Genomic DNA, 21,217 nt, shown 5'->3' on the forward strand with positions numbered 1-21,217 from the left:
ATGCACGGCACACGGGTTCGTGCCCCGGTCCGGGAGGATCCCACATGCCGCGGAGTGGCTGGGCCCGTGAGCCATGGCCGCTGAGCCTGCGCGTCCGGAGCCTGTGCTCCGCAACGGGAGAGGCCACAACAGTGAGAGGTCCGCGTACCTCAAAAAAACAAAAACAAAAACAAACAAAAGGGGGTAGAGTGGAAAAAAATGCAAAATCATACTGACTGGCCTCCACCTACATTTGATATCATTATCATCAAATAAGCCCTTAATGCTTGGCTATCCTACTACATTTCTCCAGTTTCATCACTCCCGTACCCCACCAGATAACTATTTCATATCTCTCTCTTCAAACATCCAATACTTCTTTTTTTTTTAATAAATTTATTTATTTTTGGTTGCATTGGGTCTTCGTTGCGGTGCGCGGGCTTCTCACTGCGGTGGCTTCTCTTGTTGCAGAGCATGGGCTCTAGGCACGCAGGCTTCAGTAGTTGTGACACGTGGGCTCAGTAGTTGTGGCTTGTGGGCTCTAGAGCACAGGCTCAGTAGTTGTGGCACATAGGCTTAGTTGCTCCATGGCATGTGGGATCTTCCCGGACCAGGGCTGAAACCCGTGTACCCTGCATTGGCAGGCAGATTCTTAACCACTGCACCACAAGGGAAGCCCCCAATCTCACTTACCTGATGATCTCGCTTCCAATTTACTGTGAAATAAAGCAAACAAAAGAGAACATCTATAAGTTCCCACCACCACTACCACCACCATGACTTGCAACCTACCTATAACTCTGCTCTGCTTGTAACTCTGCTCCTATACTCTGCCTTCCTTTCCTTACTACAAACGAACTATTTGCCTTTTAGCTAAGGTCAAACCCTCCTCAATTCTTCTCAAACTATGTGCAAAAGGACTTGTTTTCTTCCCGCAGTTAGCCATAAACCTATATTTTTGTAAAATGCAATAAAAATTACTAGAAAATTAAATTTAAAAACAGACATACAAAATGCAAGCCCAAGTATAGATATAGATATAGTTTTTTTACCCTCCTAACCATTCTTAAGTGTACAGTTCAGTGGCATTAACTACCTTCACATTGTTGTGCTACCATAACCACCATCCAACTCCAGAGCTCTTGTCATCCTGCAAAACTGAAACTCTGTATCCATTAAACAATAACTCCTCATTCCCTCCTCCCACCAGATCCTGACAACAACCATTCTATAATACTTTCTGTCTCTATGAATTTTGACTACTCCAGTCAGATTTTTTGTTTGTTTTTGATTAGATCCAATAGACATAACATTTTTCTGTCAAATTGCTATAAAAGTTTCTAAATATTTACTCTTGATTTCTGTCACAAACTGGTGACAAACTTTTGTGGACCATCACTAGTATACAGTTCGCACTTTGAGTAGCACAGTGCTAGGTTCCTACCATTTCACTTTCTCAGAGACATCTATCCAGCAATTCTCCTCTCTTCTACGTCATGATTTTTCTGTTTTTCTTTCCCATTGGTATACCAAAATGAATGTATTTCTTCCATCTTAAAACAAAACAAAACCTCTCTTGACTGAGTTTGACCCTCCAGCCCCCATTTCTCTGCTCTTTTTTACAGCAAAATGTCTCACAAAGGTGGTCTGTACTGTACTTGATGTCTTCACTTCCTTTTTCCCATTTCCTGTGGAACCCTGTCCAGTTGAGCTTTCTCCTCACCACTCCACTGAAATGCTCTTGTCAAGGTCAGCAGTGATGTCCATTTACTCACAACGATCAGTCATCAGTGTTACTTGACCTACCAAGAGCACTAGACACAGCTTATCAATTCCTCCTCCTTGCCTACTATGACACTCCACTGCCCTGGTTCTTCTTCTGTCTTACTGGCTGCTCTTGGTCTCTCCACATTTCTCTGACCTCTAAATACTGCAGTGCCAGGAATTCCCTTGTGGTCTGGTGGTTAAGACTCTGTGCTTACACTGCAGGGGGCACGAGTCAGGGGAACTAAGATCTCTCAGTGCAGCCAGAAAAAGAAAAAAACACTAAATACTGCAGTGCCCCAGGGCTCAATACTTTGACCTCTCACCTTCTCCATTTATACTCACTCCTTAATGATTTTATCCTATCACATTACTTTAAATACGATCTATGTAATGATAATTCCCCAAATTACACCTCTATTCCAGACCTCTCTTCTGAATTTCAGACTTATATATCCAACTGCCAACTTGTAAACATCCCCCTTTGTATGTCTAATAGAATTTTATTATTCCTAGTAGCCATTCAATAGAGTTCCCCTCAAGTCTACTGGCCATGAGTAAACCAGCAAATAGCAAAGGGAATAAGACCACTAATATTAGCTTAGCCCAATAATGATTTACTGTCTGTGTCTGAACTGAGAATCACTTCCCCTGAGGACCTGGTGGTAGTGGAGGGAAATCACCATAAAAAAATCAGTACTCTGCCATCAAGAAAGAATGGAGCACAGTTGACCTGTAATCAATGAAATAGAATAGAAAGGCCAAAAATACATCCAAATATACATGAGAATTTTGTATAATAAAGGTATCAAATCAGTAAAAAATGTAGCATTACATTTGGTGTTAGAATAACTGGATAGCCAGTTATTCTAGAAAAATTTAACGTGGATCTGCACATCACACTGTTCACCAAGAGAAATGTCAAATACATCAAAGATTTAAATGTTAAAAAAAAAAAAAACTTCTTGAAGGAACCATGGGAGTTTCTATAATCTCAAAGTGAGGAAGGTCTTTTAAAGTATAAAACAAAACTTAGATGTTATAAAAGACTGATAAATTCAACTATGTGGAAATAAAAAAAATCTGTAAAGCAAAAGCCACCATAAGAAGAGTCAGATGAAAATGACTATACATATATATATATATATGTTTGCATTTTGTATCATAGGAAGATGGGTAATTGTCATATTTATAAACAGAGGTGAAATCTATAAGAACAAAAATCCATGGGGAAAAAGTGCAAAAGACATGAATTAATAGTTCACACAGGGGCTTCCCTGGTGGCGCAGTGGTTGGGAGTCCGCCTGCCGATGCAGGGGACGCGGGTTTGTGCCCCGGTCCGGGAGGATCCCACGTTCCGCGGAGTGGCTGGGCCCGTGAGCCATGGCCGCTGAGCCTGCGCGTCCGGAGCCTGTGCTCCGCAGCGGGAGAGGCCACAGCAGTGAGAGGCCCGCGTACCGCAAAAAAAAAAAAAATAGTTCACAGAAAAAGAAATAGCAATGGCTCTAAAATGCTCACTCTTGCCCAAGATAAGAGAAATGCAAATTAGAATTTCTTTGAAATACTATTTTTCACCTGTCAGATTGACAAGGATTTGTAAGTCTGATAAGACACTGTGTGGTGGTGGTTTTAACAGGTAGTCTCACATTTTGTTGGTGGGAGTGTAGATTTGAACAACTTTTATGGAGGACAGTTCGGAGGTGGTATTTATCAAATTTTTAAATGTACATTCACTTTGACCCAGCAATTCTACTTCTAAAAAATATTTTTTTTAAAGAATGTTTGTCACAAGGACGTTTTATTTTTTTTATTATTAATTTTTTAAATTATTTATTTATTTATTTTTCGCAGTGAGGCATATAGGATCTTACTTCCCCTACCAGGGATCCAACCCGTGCCCCCTGCAGTGCAAGTGTGGAGTCCTAACCACTGGACTGCCAGGGAATTCCCTCTACTTCTAAAAATTTTATCTACACATATGCTCAAGCATATGTACAAGTTTTGTTTGTAATAGCAAAAGAGTGGAAACAACTTAAATGTTTATTCATAAACATTAATAGAGTTTATTAATAAACTGGTTAAATACCGTAATAGTGTATTCATACGAAGCTTACTCTGCAGCCATAAAAAAGAACAAGAAAGTTTTTTGATATAGAATGATCTTCAAGATCTACTGTTAAGTGAAAAAGCAAGGTCCTAAACAATGTATATTGCATACTATTTTTCCTGTAAGAAGTGGTGGTAGTAATATGTATTCATGATTGCTTGTATATGCAGAAAATATCCCTGGAAGAATTTAACAGAAACTGACATCCTCGATTGTCTGATTGCTGCTAGGGAGGACAAGTGGATGGCAGCAGACAGGTAGAAGAGAGACTCTTCATAGACTAGCCTTTTGTATCTTATGATTTTCTTAATCATGAGAATGTGTTACCTATTCTAAAAGTAAATAAATAAAATTTAAAAGATTGAGCCGCTTATTTATTTTACAATTAAAACATTTTTTTACAATGAGGAATGACTTATCAATGTTCCTAATTTTAAGAGATTCTGTACAATCTTTTATTATTGTTGAGTTAATCAGAACTAGATCAGTAGTTACTCATCATGTTTGGTGAATATAATCAACCTCCTCTGGCAAATAGAGTTTATAACTTTAAGTGAACAAATGTCAACTTCTACAACAGAGGTAGTTTCCTATAACTGCTCGTAATCTCAAGGTTACAAATCAACAGTCTTTGGAACCATCAAAATAAACCTTTTGATATTATTGGGAAGGTCTGTTCCTTTTATAAACATAGAAATTCAATTTCATGAGAAAAGATTCAGACTAAGTATGGCTTTAACTTAAATTCAGTGATAAATGGCATATAATTAAACACTATTCTTTCCTCTTATCTATGTAAACAGAAGTTAATGGTTAATTCAGTGAGTGCTTCACCCTCTCAAAAACACTTGTATCCTTAAAAATTCCTGCTATTGAAGCTTGTGACCTTTGGTCTCTGACTATAATCAAGGCTGAATCTAAGGTATTCAGGGTTTATGATAATTTATTTCTCTAGAAAGTCAATTGTTTACAGAATTTGGAAGATTCCTTTATTTTTTTTTTTATTTTTTATTTTTTTTTGCTTACGCAGACCTCTCACTGTTGTGGCCTCTCCCGTTGTGGAGCACAGGCTCCGGACGCGCAGACTCAGCGCCCATGGCTCACGGGCCCAGCCGGACCGGGGCACAAACCCGTGTCCCCTGCATCGGCAGGCAGACTCTCAACCACTGCGCCACCAGGGAAGCCCTCCTTTATTCTTAAATGATAACCGTATTGTTATTATTATTATTAGGAGAATATCAATTTTGCTCTAGAAGGCAAAGCTAGTGGCAAAGAGAGGATGGGAAACTATTGGAAGGTAGATTTTTAGCTCAAAAAAGGGAAGAACATTCTAAGAGCAAGAACTGTCTCACATGGAATGGGCTGTGTACTCGTGAGGCAGTAAACTCTCGGTCACCAGAGGTGTACAAAAAGGGGCTAAGAGACAAAATATTGGGGATATAATAGATGGGCATTCTATAATGAGTTTTAAACTGGATTTGATGATTGTTCAGTTTCCTCCTAATTCTGAAAGTCAGTAGCTCAAGAAAGTTAAATGGGAAAAGACAAAAGCAAAGAATAGGAATTTCATTACAACTCACTTATTTCCAAGGCAGTATTTCCTGTTATTTTTAATAGTCAGTGCCCTGAATCTTTAAGGGAGGGGACCATTCTAAAGGTCTACTGCCTTTTGTACTACTCTGTTGGATAATTAAAAAGACTCCCAGTTAGAAATAAACAAGTTCCTCCTTAACAGTATGGGAGAAAACAAACTTACTGGGTATGATGAAATTTCAGCTCATTACTCCTGAGCATGAGGTGCTGAGCTCCATTCCAACCACTCATCAGAACCCAAGACTCAGGGCAAAAGTTTCCAATAAGCATTATCTATTAAGAGAAGTCCACCCTAGTTGGTGGGCTGGCTATTCTCTGTGTAGAGCTAGGCTGTATCAAAGGGATTTTTTTTCAAGCTGAAAGTAGCAATACAAATATTAACTCTAGCAATCTCTTACAAAGTCACAGCAGTGTTTTAGAAAGCAGTTTATCAGCCAGCCTCGCATTCAAGCCTCATAACAATCCCCTGGGGCTGGTAAAAGCGGTGACTATCCCATTTGATAGATGAGAAAACACAGGCTCAGAGATAGGAAACCTCACAAGTCAGCCATGTAAGAACTAATTCTGACCCCAGAGCTCATTCCACGACCTCAGAGCCTTGGAAAGAATTGGAATTTCTCTTTAGGATAGGAAGGACCTGGTGAACAGGAGGTCTCTCTAATGTGGAATTAATTTTCTATTAGAATCTGTTATAAACTTTAGTGTCTATCAGAATCAGCTGGAGCACTTGTTAAAGTAGTTTGCTATGTGTCTCCCCCAGAGTTTCTGATCCATTAGGTCTGTGTTGGGGCTCAAGATTTTGTATCACTAGCATGTTCCCAGGAGATGCTGATGATACTGGTCCAGGAAGACACTGGGAAAGTCACTCTCCCACTCTACCCTTCCTTCCTAGTATCTTCTATCAGATACCAGAAGGCAAATGAGGGTGATTTGAGGAGAAAAACAGAATGATTTTATAGCTCTCTGTGCTGCTGAGACACAAGTGTACGCTCAGGATAAGACTGAGGAACACTATGCCGGAAGTCGGAAGGGTTGATTTCCAGTCCTTGGCTCTGACACCGGAGAGGTGGGATTTGTTACCTTTATCAAATCCCAGTTTATCATTTCATTTGGAGCCCTGAAATGCTGAGGCCTTGGGCAAATCTTTCCTCTCTCTGGGGCTCAATGTGATCATCTGTAAAATGTCCTGAGGGGGTACATGGTCAGGAAGGGTGACCTCCCAGGTCCCTCTACCAGTTCTAACATTCTGGCTCTGAACTTACCTAGCCAGAGTCTTGATTTCCCTAGATACCTATGCCTCCAGGGTGGACAGAGAGTAGGTAGTATTTAATGGGCCACAGGAGCTCTGAAAAATTAGAATGTACATGAGAAATCCTCTTCACATGATGCTCCAAGCCCTCATGGGGGAACTGGTGAGCATTTCTGACTGTGGAATCAGAAATTATGTCTCCAGAGAAGAGAAATGTGGATTAAAAATCAATTAAGTATTTCTTGTCTTGTCTTAATTAAAAAGGAACAATGAACAGAGGTTTTTGTTCAGAAAGGAAACAAACTCCTTGGACCTATAAGTACAATGATGTAAAATAAGCTTTTTTATGTGACTAACCAGTAAGATTACACTTCTTTCTCTTTCTTTCTTTCTTTCTTTTTTTTTTTGGTTTCGCCTCATGGCTTGTGGGATCTTAGTTCCCCGACCAGAGATTGAATTGCCCTCAGCAGTGAGAACGCAGAGTCCTAACCACGGGACCACCAAGGAATTCCCTACCATTCTCTTCTATTAGAAGTTATGAGTCCTTCCTGTATTTTCCTGACCTTTCATGTGAATAGATAAGATTAACTTCTAAAGTTTGTAAAATATGTTTCAGAGAGTTGCATAAAGGCGCAAAACATGTTTATTGTGAGAAAGAGCATTAGTTTGAGAAATATGCCAGCTATTATTCATGTAATCTATAAATGGCCTCTGTAGTTTTCTCTTTACCTTTTCTTTTTTTCACTCCCCAACACATAGTGAAACCTCTGGGGTTAGAAAGCAGTTTGGCAGTTCAGTCTTCTGTTTTTCCCTTAAAGTTGCTGGTGTTAGAGTAAAGGTACCTCTAGCTATTTCTGATTCAAACATCAAAGTGAAACGTATTCCGTGCACTTGTTTGATTCAAACAAGAAATCAAAGCCCTAGGAGGTAGAGGTTAAAACTTTAAGCCAAGAAGGGGAGATAAAGGCTCCCCAAATTGCTGGTATAGGTGGTAGGGAGAAATATATGCCCAAGATGGGCAAAGAACTGACCATCAGGTGAAGTGTCCAAGTGTCAGGACCACATTCTAAATCAACTGTTTAGGGTTGGTATCACTCCCTCTTCATTGCTCTCACCAACTAAACACATTCATAGAAGACCTTGACACTTGACCCAGTCTTCACTCTATTGCAGTAATTGTCAAAGTGTGGTCCCCAGACACCAGTATCGGCCTCACCTGGGAACTTGTTATAAATGCAAATTCTTGGGCCACTGAGACCAACTAAATCAGAAACTCAGGGTGTGGGACCCAGAAGTCTGTTTTATCAAGGCTTCCAACTGATTCTGATCCACACTAAAGTTTGAAATCCGCTAGGCTATTGCAATCCTACAACAACATGGGTGACTTCAACATTCACCTTCATGACCCATCCAGCTCTCTGGCCTCTCTACTCCTTGACCACCTCAGTTCTAATGACACCCCCTTCCACTTCAGCCACCCACTCCTATGACTGCACCCTGAACCTTGTCAAACTCAAAATTCCTTCATGTGTGAAGTCTGAAAACATCCTACACGTGCATCACAATCTCTTTATCTTTGTACATCTCTATGCTTTTCTTGAATGGTGACAAACTCTCCAATGGCTTTATGCAGACAAGGAGACCAGCCCTGTATTCTGATGAGTCCAAAATTTTTCTCCCAAATCTTTTTTCCAAGCTCCAGGCTTCCATATCTAATGTCAAATGCAGACTCCACTTGGATATCCCACTGATATCTCATAGCCTCAGACTCAAAGATTAATTCCCTATCTTTCCCAAAATCTTATTCCCCTCCTTGTGCTCCCTCTATCAGGAGCAGATGCTCACAAATGAGTTTTTAAGAGTGGTCTGGGAGTCATTCTTGACACCTTCCTCTCCTTCACCCCTTGCAACCAAGCAATCACCCAAATTCCACCAATTTAGCTCCTACAGGGTCATATGTAAATTATCGATTTATTCTTCAATGAATATTGAGGCTTTGTAAGGCTCTTCCCAGACGAAGAATTCCATGGGTGATTTCTCAGACCTGTTCCCACCTCCTTAATATCCCTACCACCAGTGCCTATGTGGTTCTCAACCCTGACTTCACTTCGGAATCACCTAGGAGGGTTTCAAAACTATAAGGCCTTTGCTCACCACCTAAATAATCTGATTTAACTGGATTGGGATGGGCCTCTAGAACAGGAGACTTTTTTTTTTTTTTAAGACTTTTTTGGTTTAGGGAAGTTTTAGACTGACAGCAAAATTGAGAGAAAAGTACAGAGATTTCACAAATACCCACTGCCTCTGCATATGCATGGCCTCACGGATGATCAAATCCCACACCAGAGTGGTACGTTTGTTATAACTGATGAACCTACATTGACACATCATAATCACTAAAAGTCCATCATTTATATTAGAATTTCACTCTTGGTGCTGTACATTCTATGGGTTTGGACAAATGTATAAGTAGATGTATGGACCCTTATAATATTATACAGAGTAGTTTCACTGTCCGAAAAATCCTCTGTGTGCTGTCTATTCATCCCTCCCTCTCCTCAACCCCTGACAACCACTTATCTTTTTACTCTCTCCACAGTTTTGCTTTTTCCAGAATGTTGTATAGTTGGAATCATACAGTATATATAGCCTTTTTTTTTTTTTTTTTTTTGTGGTACGCGGGCCTCTCACTGTTGTGGCCTCTCCCGTTGCGGAGCACAGGCTCCGGATGCGCAGGCTCCGTGGCCATGGCTCACAGGCCCAGCCGCTCTGCGGCATGTGGGATCTTCCCGAACCAGGGCATGAACCCGTGTCCCCTGCATTGGCAAGCGGACTCTCAACCACTGCGCCACCAGGGAAGCCCCTGTATAGCCTTTTAAGGTTGGCTTCTTTTACTTGATGAAAATGATAAGCATTTACATTTCCTCCATGTCTTTTCATGACTTAATGGCTCATTTCTTTTAAAGCTAAGTAATGCTCCATTGCCTGGATATACCACAAAACTGGAGTTGTGGATGTTAAGCACCCCAGGGGACCCTAAGGTAAAGCTAATTCTAGATTTTATCCTTTGCTACTCTTCAGAAGAATTTTGAGAAACTATGGTCTTCCTCATACATTTTTAATTTGACATCTACATTTTTATTATCAGTTTAATTATTGCTTACTGAACACTCTTGCTTTGCTGTCCTGGGACTCTCCATCAGAAGCCCTGTATATTCAAATCATCCTTTCAATGATGCTCCAGACATTTTTACTCCCAGGACAGTACTCCCATAGTAATAGTCAAGATAGTTCAGTGGCATATCTTTCCTTTGAAGATGAGAGAATAGCTATTGTGAAAGAGGAGAAATAAAAGGCACATTATCAGGCAGATTAGCTTTAGAAAAGAATGTACACGTAAAAGTTGGGGATGTAGGAATTATTTATGCTTGTGTGGCCCCTGGAAAGTCTTCATGAACCTCCAAGAGTGTAGATTTCCCTGTTTGAAGTCTGCTGCTTAGGCCATTTCGGTAGCCCCACTGGTCATTCTGCCACCAGTCTTTTTTTTCTATAATTCACATGCCATAAAACTTACCCTTTTTTAATACAACTCAGTGGCTTTTAGTATATTCAAAAACTTGTACAACCATCACCACTAATTCCAGAGACCTGCACTCAATAGCAGTCATTCCTCATCCCTTCCTACCCCCAAACCCTGGCAACTACTAATCTATATCTCTATGGACTTGGCTATTCTGGACATTTCATAGAAATGGAATCATATGATATGTGGTTCTTTTGTCTGGCTCCTTCTTCCTAACATTATGTTTTCAAGGCTTATCTATGTTGTAGCACGTATCAGAACTTCATTCCCTTTTATGGCTGAATAGTATTCTATTACATATTCCGTACGGGTGTAGCATATTTTGTTTATCTATTCATCAGCTGATGGACATTTGGATTGTTTCCACTTTTTCGCTATTATGAATAATGCTGCTATAAAACTGTATGTAGGGGCTTCCCTGGTGGCACAGTGGTTAAGAATCCGCCTGCCAAAGCAGGGGACACGGGTTCGAGCCCTGGCCCGGGAAAGATCCCACATCCCACATGCCACAGAGTAGCTAAGCCCATGCACCACAACTACTGAGCCTGCGCTCTAGAGCTCATGTGCCACAACTACTGAGCCCGCATGCCACAACTACTGAAGCCTGTGCGCCTAGAGCCCATGCTCCGCAACAAGAGAAGCCACTGCAGTGAGAAGCCTGAGCGCTGCAATGAAGAGTAGCCCCCGCTCACTGCAACCAGAGAAAGCCCGCACACAGCAACGAAGACCCAATGCAGCCAAAAATAAAAATAAATAAATAAATAAATAAATTTAAAAGAAAAAAGAAACTGTATGTAAAAGTTTTTATGGGAATGTATGTCTTCATTTCTCTTGGGTATATAACTAGGAGTAGAATTGCTGAGTCATATGGTAACTCTATATTTAACTTTTGATGATCTGCCAAACTGTTTTCCAAAGCAGCTGCGCCATTTTACATTCTTACCAGCAATGTATAAGTGTTGCAAATCCTCCACATCCTTGCCAACACTTGTTGTTGTTCATCTTTTTTCATTACAGGCATCCCAGTGTGTGAAATTGTATCCATTGTGGTTTAATTTGCATTTCTCTGATGACTACTGATATTGAGTATCTTTTCATGTGCTTAAAAGCTGTCTCTAGTCTTAAACCTCTAATTTAACTCCCTTTTGCTACCAAGATTATCTTTTAATATTATACTCTTGTTTGGAACTTGAGTCAGTGGCTCTACATCACCTGTAAGATAAGGGTTAAACCCCTTAATTTGTCAAGTGAGGCACTTCCCCATCTGGCTCCTGCCTATGTCTTGGCACTACCATTGCGTGTCTCCTGCTCTGTTCTAACCACACTGAACTACTTGTAGTTCTTGGAATATAGAGTGCTATTCCAAGCCCCTGTGCATTTGCTCATAGCATTCCCTCTGCCATGAAACCCCTTCTTGCTTTCTTCAAATATGTCTTCCACTTGCCCTTCGATACTAGATTCATGTGTCTCCTCCTCCTCCGAAAAGCCTTTCCTGATTGCTGTGTCCATAATTAAGTTACATGTCCTTTATGAGCTTCCCCCCACAGCAGTGCTATACTGAGATGGTCTCTTTTGTTTGCCTTCCTAGTTTAGTTGTGAGTTCCTTGAGAGCATTGACTGGATTCAATTTGTCTCTGTCTTCAGGGTCTGACTGGAGGAATTAATTTCATGGCATCTTCATGTCCCTCAAATGCCCTCTGGCTGAAGTGCTAAGAACTTGTTCCAGTTCCTCAGGAGAAGGCAAAGCCACCTTACCTTTAGGGCATCTTAAAATAGCCCAGACCGTTCATACAGAAAACCTTCTTCCAATCTCAGGAGTATGTAACAGTTTAAAGATAAGACATTTTTTAAGAGTAATAAGGTAATATTGTACCTCTTAATGTTAATCCATTTTACGCTATCTCATCAACTACAGGTACTGGATTACTTTGCTTATTGTCATTGTTTCTTATGTACTATTATGGGCCAGACACCTTCACTCTCACACAATTATCTTACTGAAGAGGCAAATAGAGTACAGTACTTGTTAAGAGCACAGACTCTGGAGCAAGCCAATATGCCTTGGTTTTACTCCCAGCTCCATACTTACTAGCTGTGTGATCTTGGAAAAGTTATGTGACATTTCTGTGTCTCAGTTTATTTATTTATAAAGTTTGCATGAAAGTTGTACTTACCTCATAGAGTTCCAGATTCATTGAGTTACTAAATATGTGTATATATACATATATATATATATATATATATATATAAAAAATATGCTGCAATGTCTATGTATTAGAACAGGATATGGCATGATGTGTGTTATATAAGTATTAACTATTATTATAAAATCTTCCTGCCAATTCTGCAAGCTAGATATTATTATTCCTATTTTACAATGAGGAAACTGAAGCTTAGACGAGTGAATTTCCCCAGGTTATAGAACTAACTTAATTCCCGGGTCTGGTAACTGATCCAGGTATCATACTTTGGGTGCACATTTTCTTGTCTTTAACCTTTCTGCCACTCTCTGCCAGGGAAGGGTAGGAGAAAGGAAAAAGTGGCAGCTAGTTTGGAATAGTCACTCCAGTCAGACTGTTGGGGCCTGTCTCCACTGTATCTTTCTGTAGCGGGTCATTTGTCCATGCCCTTCTACTCATGCATCTACCATGGACATGGAGGGGAGGGTGGTAAAATTCCACTTCCCCAGGCATCCCTGCCTGTCATTTACTATTCACTGTCCTAGTCCTTTTCTAGGAGGTCATATGCATGTAAATAATTTATTCTTCAACAAATATTAAATAATGAGACTTTGCAAAGCCCTTCTTAAACCTGGAATTCTATGGGTGGCAAATTTCCTGACTAATGATAACTCTTTTACTCTCCATTCTTTCCACTGGATAATGTACCCAGTAAATATCTCTCCTTTGTGTCATGTCATATGCTGGACACTGAGGACACAGAAATAAATAAGACCTAGTCCCTGTCCTCAAGGTGCTCAAGTCTTTGGGGGGAAAAGGTAGACAACAGCAAAAGACTATGATCAGTACTCATAAAAAGAAGCATGGCACCTACCAGAGCACAGAAGAGGCATCTAGCTCCTTTGAGGGGTGACAGCAGGCTTCCTAGAAGAGGTACAACTTAACCTGGTCTTTGAAAGACAAATAAGAATTACCTAAATTAAGAGGGGGAAAAAAAGTACTCTAGGTATAGAGAAACATGCATGCAAAGGCACTGGAGCGTGAAACCAGATGACATGTTTAGGGTCTACAAATCATTTGGGATGAGGCAAAAAGAGTATGTATGGGAGGGGAAGAGGCAAAGCTGGCAAGGCAGCCTGGGCCAGATTACACCAGGGCTTGTGGGCAAAGGTAAAGAACTTATACTTCATCTTTAATGCTATGTGACCTTTGGTTATAACTCTCTTCCTGCACAACTGTTTTTTTTTTTTTTTTGAGAGCATTTGGTTATGTTTAGAAGTCCAGAACAATTTACCCATTCATTCATTTATTCACTTATCAGCATGTACTGAGCACCTATTGTATCAATTCGTATGTAGAGACAGGAGGCCTCAGGAATTGACTTTTGGGACACAGTGTGAAATCTTGTGAGCCTTTGTATTTATTTATTTTTGTAAAGTACATAATTTTATTTTGTACATTTACTTTTTTATTTTACTTTTCTAATCGAAGTATAGTTGATTTACAATGTTGTGTTAGTTTCTGGTGTACAGCAAAGTGATTCAGTTATACATATATATATACATATTCTTTTTCATATTCTTTTCCATTACGGTTTATTACAGGATATTGAATATAGTTCCCTGTGCTATACAGTAGGACCTTGTTGTTTATCTATTTTTATATATAATAATTTATGTCTGCGAATGCCAAACTCAATTTATCCCTCCCCCACCCCCTTTCCCCTTTGGGCACTGTAAATTTTTCTGTCTGTGAGTCTGTTTCTGCTTTGAAAATAAGTTCATTTGTGTGATATTTGATCTTTTTTTCTTTTAGGCAACACTGCGAGATATGCAGGATCTTATTTCCCTGACCAGAGATTGAACCTGTGACCCCTGCATTGGGAGCATGGCATCTTAACCACTGGACTGCCAGGGAAGTCCCTTGTGTCATATTTTAGATTCCACATATAAATGATATCATATGGTGTTTGTCTTTCTCTTTCTGGCTTACTTCACTTAGTATGATAATCCATGTTGCTGCAAATGGCATTATTTCATTCTTATTTATTTTTTTTTTTTGCAGTACGTGGGCCTCTCACTGCTGTGGCCTCTCCCGTTGCGGAGCACAGGCTCCGGACACGCAGGCTCAGCGGCCACGGCTCATGGGCCCAGCTGCTCTGCGACATGTGGGATCTTCCCGGACCGGGGCATGAACCCGTGTCCCCTGCATCGGCAGGTGGACTCTCAACCACTGCGCCACCAGGGAAGCCCCTACTACATCTTCTTAATCCATTCAGCTGTCAATGGACATTTAGGTTGCTTCCATGTCTTGGTTATTGTAAATAGCGCTGCAATGAACACTGGGGTGCATGTATCTTTATGAATTATAGATCTCCAGATATATGCCTAGGAGTGGGATTGCTGGATCATATGGCAAATCTATTTTTAGTTTTTTAAGGAACCTCCATTCTGTTTTCCACAGTGGCTGCACCAATTTACATTCCAACCAACAGTGTAGGAGGGTTCCCTTTTCTTGTGAGCATTTTTATTTTTTTATTTTATTAAAAAAAATTATTTACTTTATTTATTTATTTTTGGCTGTGTTGGGTCTTCGTTGCTGCACGCAGGCTTTCTCTAGTTGCGGTGAGCGGGGGCTGCTCTTCATTGCGGTGCGCGGGCTTCTCATTGTGGTGGCTTCTCTTGTTGTGAAGCACGGGCTCTCGGCACTCGGGCTTCAGTAGTTGTGGTACGGAGGCTCAGTAGCTGTGGCTCGTGGGCTCTAGAGTGCAGGCTCAATAGTTGCGGCACACATGCCCAGTTGCTCCGTGGTATGTGGGATCCTCCCAGACCAGGGCTCGAACCCATGTGCCCTGCCTTGGCAGGCGGATTCCCAACTGCTGTGCCACCAGAGAAACACTTGTGAGCATTTTTAGAAGGCACTAAATCTCAGCCCAGAGTTGAAATGATTTACTCTGAAACCTGATCCCTTCCCTACCCTTGGTGTTGCAACCCGTTGGGTCACTTGGACTTCCCTGAACATGCTGCAGTGAACCAGGTCGTGGGACACGTCGTGGGAATGACTACTATCGCAACAGCTGAACCAGTCAGCCTGGGTGGTGAATGAGTGCCTGCTGTGCTCACACACATGGAGGCTCATGAGCAAGATGGAAAAAGAAGAGACTATCAAGTCCCTGCTGTCTGGGGTTTCACAGTCTAAAAATGCAGAAAGTTAGGCTTGGAAGACACGTTAGAGATCATTAGTCATATGGGATAAATAGAGCTCTTACAAAGTGCCTGACTCTGTGTTGGGACCTGAAACCTGGTTTCTACCCTTAAGGAGCTCGCAGTCTGGTAAAACAAGTAATGTAAAAATAGATAATGACCACAGTGCTTCAGGAGGTAGAGGAGATCTCAGCTGGCTAACCATGCCCACTGTCAACCAGTGTCCTAAATAAGGACCAGGGGTGTCATAGTCTGAGCTGGTGTCAAGAGGCTGGAGAGAAGTGGGAAGGGCAGCCCACACTGAGAAAATAGCCTGAGGAGTTCCGAGCACAGGAGCAGGGATCAGAGTGATTGGTTTGTCTAGCATCTGTGGGGAAGTATTAAGTGGAGTGGTCAGCAGCAGCCAGATGAGAGGACTTTAATTGCTGAGTTAAGGATGTGGGCAGTGTGGAGCCATTAGTTTCCAACGTGGGGGGTGACACAGTTAGATCTGCCTTTTAGAAAAAGTCCCTTTCATTGTAGGGCTCCAGTGTAGTCATCTGTAAAATGAGGGAGTTGAAGATGATCTTCAAAATCTTTTCAATGCGTAGGTCCTATGAGTCTGATTTGGAGCAGTGCTTCTCAAACTTTATTGTGCATTTGAATCACCTGGGGATGTTAAAATGAAGATTCCGGTTCAGTTGGTGTGGCTGGGGCCCAAGAGTCTGCATTTCTACCAAGATCTCAAATGGTGTCAATGCTGCAGATCACACTTTCAGTACCAAGGATTAGCAGATGTTTCCAACCTATAATCTATAAATTGTAGATTATCTGATTTGAAATAGTATCTTATTTAATTTTTACAGTGTTTTAAGGTTTGCAAAGAGATATACCTTATCTCCTTTACTGCTTTCAGCAATTCTTCTTGAGATGTATGATAAGGAGACAACACATTCACGGTTGTGTGAGACATCCTTAAAACTTAGGTACCAAAGTCAGTCTGTCTTCTTCCAGCATTGTGGTGGGGTAGGGATTCTAAGCCCCACTTCACAGATGGAGAGACTGGGGATCTGAAAAGAAAATGGATTTAGCTAAGACCAAACACTATAGAAGTGGCAGAACCGGAATTATAATTGAAGCCTCCTGACTCCTATTTCAGTGCTATTTCCAGTGTATTTCTATGCTTCTTCCGGCATCCACTCATTCACTCTATACAGATTTATCATAGAACAACTACATTTCAGACCCATCACAACATGTTAATGTGGAAAGAATGACCTTTCAATAACTGGACTGTTGTAGTTCATCTTATGACAGGGCCGAAAGTTAGCTCATCACACGAGATGAATTGTGCCGAAGCACAGCAGTAGAGGGCTGCCGCTCGCTCAGGCAAAACAGCGCCGTCTGTCCTGCTGTGGTAACTTTTATTAAAGCATTATCTAGGTTTACACTTTAAGACTTGTTTTCTTAACATTTCAGAAATGCCAAAGCAGCAACTATGTATTTATTAATTATACAAGCAATAATTGGCTTTCTTGAAAACATGCCGTGCTTCGTCCTTGAGCGCAAAAGCAGCACAAAGTTCCCACCATTATTTTGATCATACTGAAGTAGCACAAGGACATTTCCTTGCGTTCCCACCACTCTGATTATACTGAGGACATCTCATGGATCAGTGCCCAAAGCACTCAATGCTTCTTCGCAGGCCCCCGGTTTGCCGGGAGGGGCTCAAAGCAATCAGGACTGTTTGCAATTCTGGCTTATTCACCAGCCCCCAGTTTGCTGGGGGGGGGGGCTCATGGGTCACGTCTCCTTTCCATGTCCTCAGTTATTCCACTACACTAGACCAAGTGAAATATACAAATATACAAATATAGGGAGAGAGGAAGGTTTATGGAGGGTATGCCTTACTGGTGAGCCGTCAACTCTAAAGGATTATAAAAGAAACCCATTCAGACAAGAGAGATATCATTAATCTCTGACTTTTGTACATACATTTATCAGATATTTACCAAGCCCTACTCAGCTCCAGGTCCTATGTTAGATATTTTTTAAAAAAAATTTTAACATCTTTATTGGAGTATAATTGCTTTAGAATGGTGTGTTAGTTTCTGAGAAATATGGAATGCTTCACGAATTTGTGTGTCATCCTTGCACAAGGGCCATGCTAATTTTCTCTGTATCATTCCAATTTTAGTATATGTGCTACCGAGGCGAGCACCCTATGTTAGATTTTGATGACAGGCATGAATCAGACAATTCTTAGGAGTTCACAATTTAGTCTAATACAGCATTTCACTGCTTACAAGCAATTTCTCCACCATTTATAATAGCTGCCATTTGCTGAATGCTTAATATGTGCCCATGTTGTACTAAGCTTTGTACATTATTATAATTATATTAATTAATCCTCAAAGTCTTGTTAGAATGTACATTACATGAGGTCGGAGATTTTTGTCTGTTTTGTTCACTGTTGTATCTCTAGAACCTAGAAGAATGATTGTCACATAATAGGCACTCAAAAAAATTTTGTTGAATGAATAAATAAACAACACTGTTATGTAGAGAGAACCATTACCTCCATTTCCCAGATGAGTAAACTAAGGAGCATGTAGGTGAAATGCTTTGCTTGAGGACTCCCAAATAGTAACAGGCAGAACAAAGACACTTTCAGAAGAACCCATAAATGCCCGACTCCAAACCCAGGAGTCTTACCCTTTGTGTACTGGTGGTTCTCAAACTTTAGCATGTATCAGAATCACCTGGGGAGTTTGTTAAAACATAGATTGCTGGGCCCCCAAGTTTCTGATTCAGCAGATCTGGAGTAGGGTTGGAGAATATTCATTTCTAACAAATTCCCAGGTGATTCTGATGCTGATGGTCCAGGGATCATACTTTGAAAACCACTAAGTTACCAAACTGCCTCCCAATTTCTCATTTATTCTTAAGGTAGAGTAGAGATTAACATCCCATGGCAGAGAGGAAAATAAGGCCAGGTAAGTCCAAGGTCTTACAGCAAGTGTGGGATTCCGAGGTCAGTGTGATTCTAAAGTCCCTATCGTTCTTGATAAACCTTGCTGCTTCAGATGATGCTTTACAGGCATGAGACACAGAGGAAGCCAGAGGCAGAGAAGAGTGAAGGTATTTGTTAGGAGGAGGTGAGGGTAAATTTGGAAAGTTTACCATCCAATTTACTGTCCTGAAGGAGGGGTCTGTGGCTCTGTCATTAACTTGCTGTGTACTCTGGGCCAAACTCCTTCCTCTCTCTGGACCTCCCTCCTTCTTTTCCTCTATAAAGCAGGGCCCTCTCCAGCTTGCAGAACAGCCTGGGACCCTCAAAGACAGGCAGGGAAGTAGAGGTTGCATGAAGCCTGTCTCTGATTGCTTGTGCTGGCTCCAGGCAGGTCATGCGGGGACTTTATGATATGCAACCACCGCTGCTGAAACGGGAGTCTGAACAGGACTGGCACCTGTCACGGCCTTTTCCTGTGTTCGGTGGGAGAGATGCAGGGAGAGCAGCTGCAGGCTAGGCCGGCACGGGCTTGGGGGGTTGACTGGCAACAGCGAGAAGGGTAGGGCGTCTCCACGGCTAACCCACCCAGTGCTGAGGGTCCCCAGGGGACCTATAGAGGACAGAACTAGTGCCCCCGGAACAACCCCAGGAAAGCGTAATCATCCTGAGCCTCCTGCCACCCGCAGTTGCATGGGCTGCTGACTGCCGGCTCAGCTTAGACACCAGCGCCAATCCCTGGCCTTCAAAGTGACCTCACAGCAGATGTGATTGGTCCTCTCTCAGCACCGGGCGCGTCCTGTCAGCTCACTGTCAACTGACCTCTGGGGGAGAACTGGCGGGTTGCGTGACCTTGAAGAAATCACTTTACTTCTCTGAACCTCGTTTATAAAATGGATATATTAATACCTGTCCTGAAATGACCCATAAGACAGTGAACATGTCCAGAAAAGACATCATCTCCATAAAATTTTCTTTTATTGTTTGCTTCTGCTTACAAAAGTAACATTATAAAAATAAAGATAGAATACAAACACTGGAAGTTCCTTGTACACTATTTCCTCCCTTTCTCCCAGCTCAAAGTTAACTATTAACAGTTCAGTGTATTTTCTCTCAGGTTTTTTTTCTATGAATATAAAAAGATTATTTTTAAACAAAAATTAAGTTATTCTATACAACTTTTTTCTCACTTAATAATATATTTGAACATCTTTCAAGGTTGGTAGAAAAGACCTTTGTCATTTTTTTAAAATGTCTACATTGTAGTCAAAGCCCTTATCCTTGGATATTTGTTGTTTCTATTATAACAGCAGCAGCAACAACAAAACCTGCAGCAAATTTTATTTATTTGTGTAAGAATTTCTGTAGGATACATTTTTGGAAGTTGAATTTCTGGGTCAAAAATGTAAGCACATTTTAATGACACAAAAAGCACAGGCAACAAAAACAAAAATAAACATGTGGGACTACATTAAACTGAAAAGCATCTGCACAGCAAAGGAAACAGCCAACAGAATGAAAAGGCAACCTATGGAATGGGAGGGAATGTTTGCAAACCAGATATCTGATAAGGGGTTAACCTCCCGGATATGTGGGGAACTCCTACATCTCAATAGCAAAAAACTTATAACATGATTTAAAAATAAGCTAGGGACTTGAGTGGTCCTTAGCTCACAAAGATGTGCAAATGGTCGACAGGTATATGAAAAGATGCCTCAGAAGTCACTAATCATCAGGAAAATGCAAATCAGAACCACAATGAAGTATTGTGAGTTACTGCCTCACAACTATTGGGATGGCTATTATGAAAAGTAACAAAAGACAACAAGTGACATCGAGGATATGGAGAAATTGGAACCCTTGAACACTGTTGATGGAAATGCAAAATGGTGCAGCCATTATGAAAAACAGCATGGAGATTCCCCCAAAATTTAAACATAGAATTATCATATGATCCAGTGTTCCCACTTCTGAGCATTTATCCAAAAGAACTGAAATCAGCCTCTTGAAGAAATATTAGCACCTCCCCATGTTCATTGCAGCACTGTTCACAGAGTTTGTTTTTGACTATTCACAGTGTCAAAAATCAAACCCTGCATACTGAATAAAACAAGGCAGAAAGATGAGTTTATTGCAAGGCTTTCAACCTGCAAGTGAGGAAACTCAAGGCTACAAGAAGCGATGAGTTCTGAGTTGCTCACAGACTAAGGGATTTTTATGGTGTAAGTGTGGAAGTTATTTGGTTTTTTTCAGCTGATTGGTTGCCTAGTGGTCTTCTTTCTTATTTGGATCAAGGTAGCTGAGTCAGGGGAACAAAGTCTAGAAATAGTGTGAACAGACTGGTGTTTGAGGATTGGGTGGTATCCTCTGCTGATTTCTGAGAAGAGCTGTAAATTCCAGTAAGGTTAGATTAAGTTTTCTTTATGTGCTTGCTTTGACCATCTCCATTTTGTCCCTGACATAAGTGACTCATTTTAGTTTGGTTCCACAACACTAACCAAGATGTGGAAACAACTAAAATATCATTGACAGGTGAATGGATAAAGAAAGTGTTATATATATATATATTT

The 21,217-nt window shown here is 41.0% G+C and overlaps 1 non-coding gene across 1 annotated transcript; it reads right to left on the reverse strand.

Annotated features, from left to right (window-relative positions):
- Positions 1–17,751: 17,751 nt before the first annotated feature.
- LOC113622485 (U6 spliceosomal RNA) lies at positions 17,752–17,858 on the reverse strand. The gene has a single exon (XR_003433532.1). It is a non-coding gene; the product is annotated as a U6 spliceosomal RNA (small nuclear RNA).
- Positions 17,859–21,217: the final 3,359 nt, after the last annotated feature.

The sequence above is a fragment of the Aethalodelphis obliquidens genome, unplaced genomic scaffold (assembly GCF_003676395.1).
Source record: "Aethalodelphis obliquidens isolate GAN/ISIS:26980383/991018 unplaced genomic scaffold, ASM367639v1 scaffold9, whole genome shotgun sequence".
Classification (NCBI taxonomy): domain Eukaryota; kingdom Metazoa; phylum Chordata; class Mammalia; order Artiodactyla; family Delphinidae; genus Aethalodelphis; species Aethalodelphis obliquidens.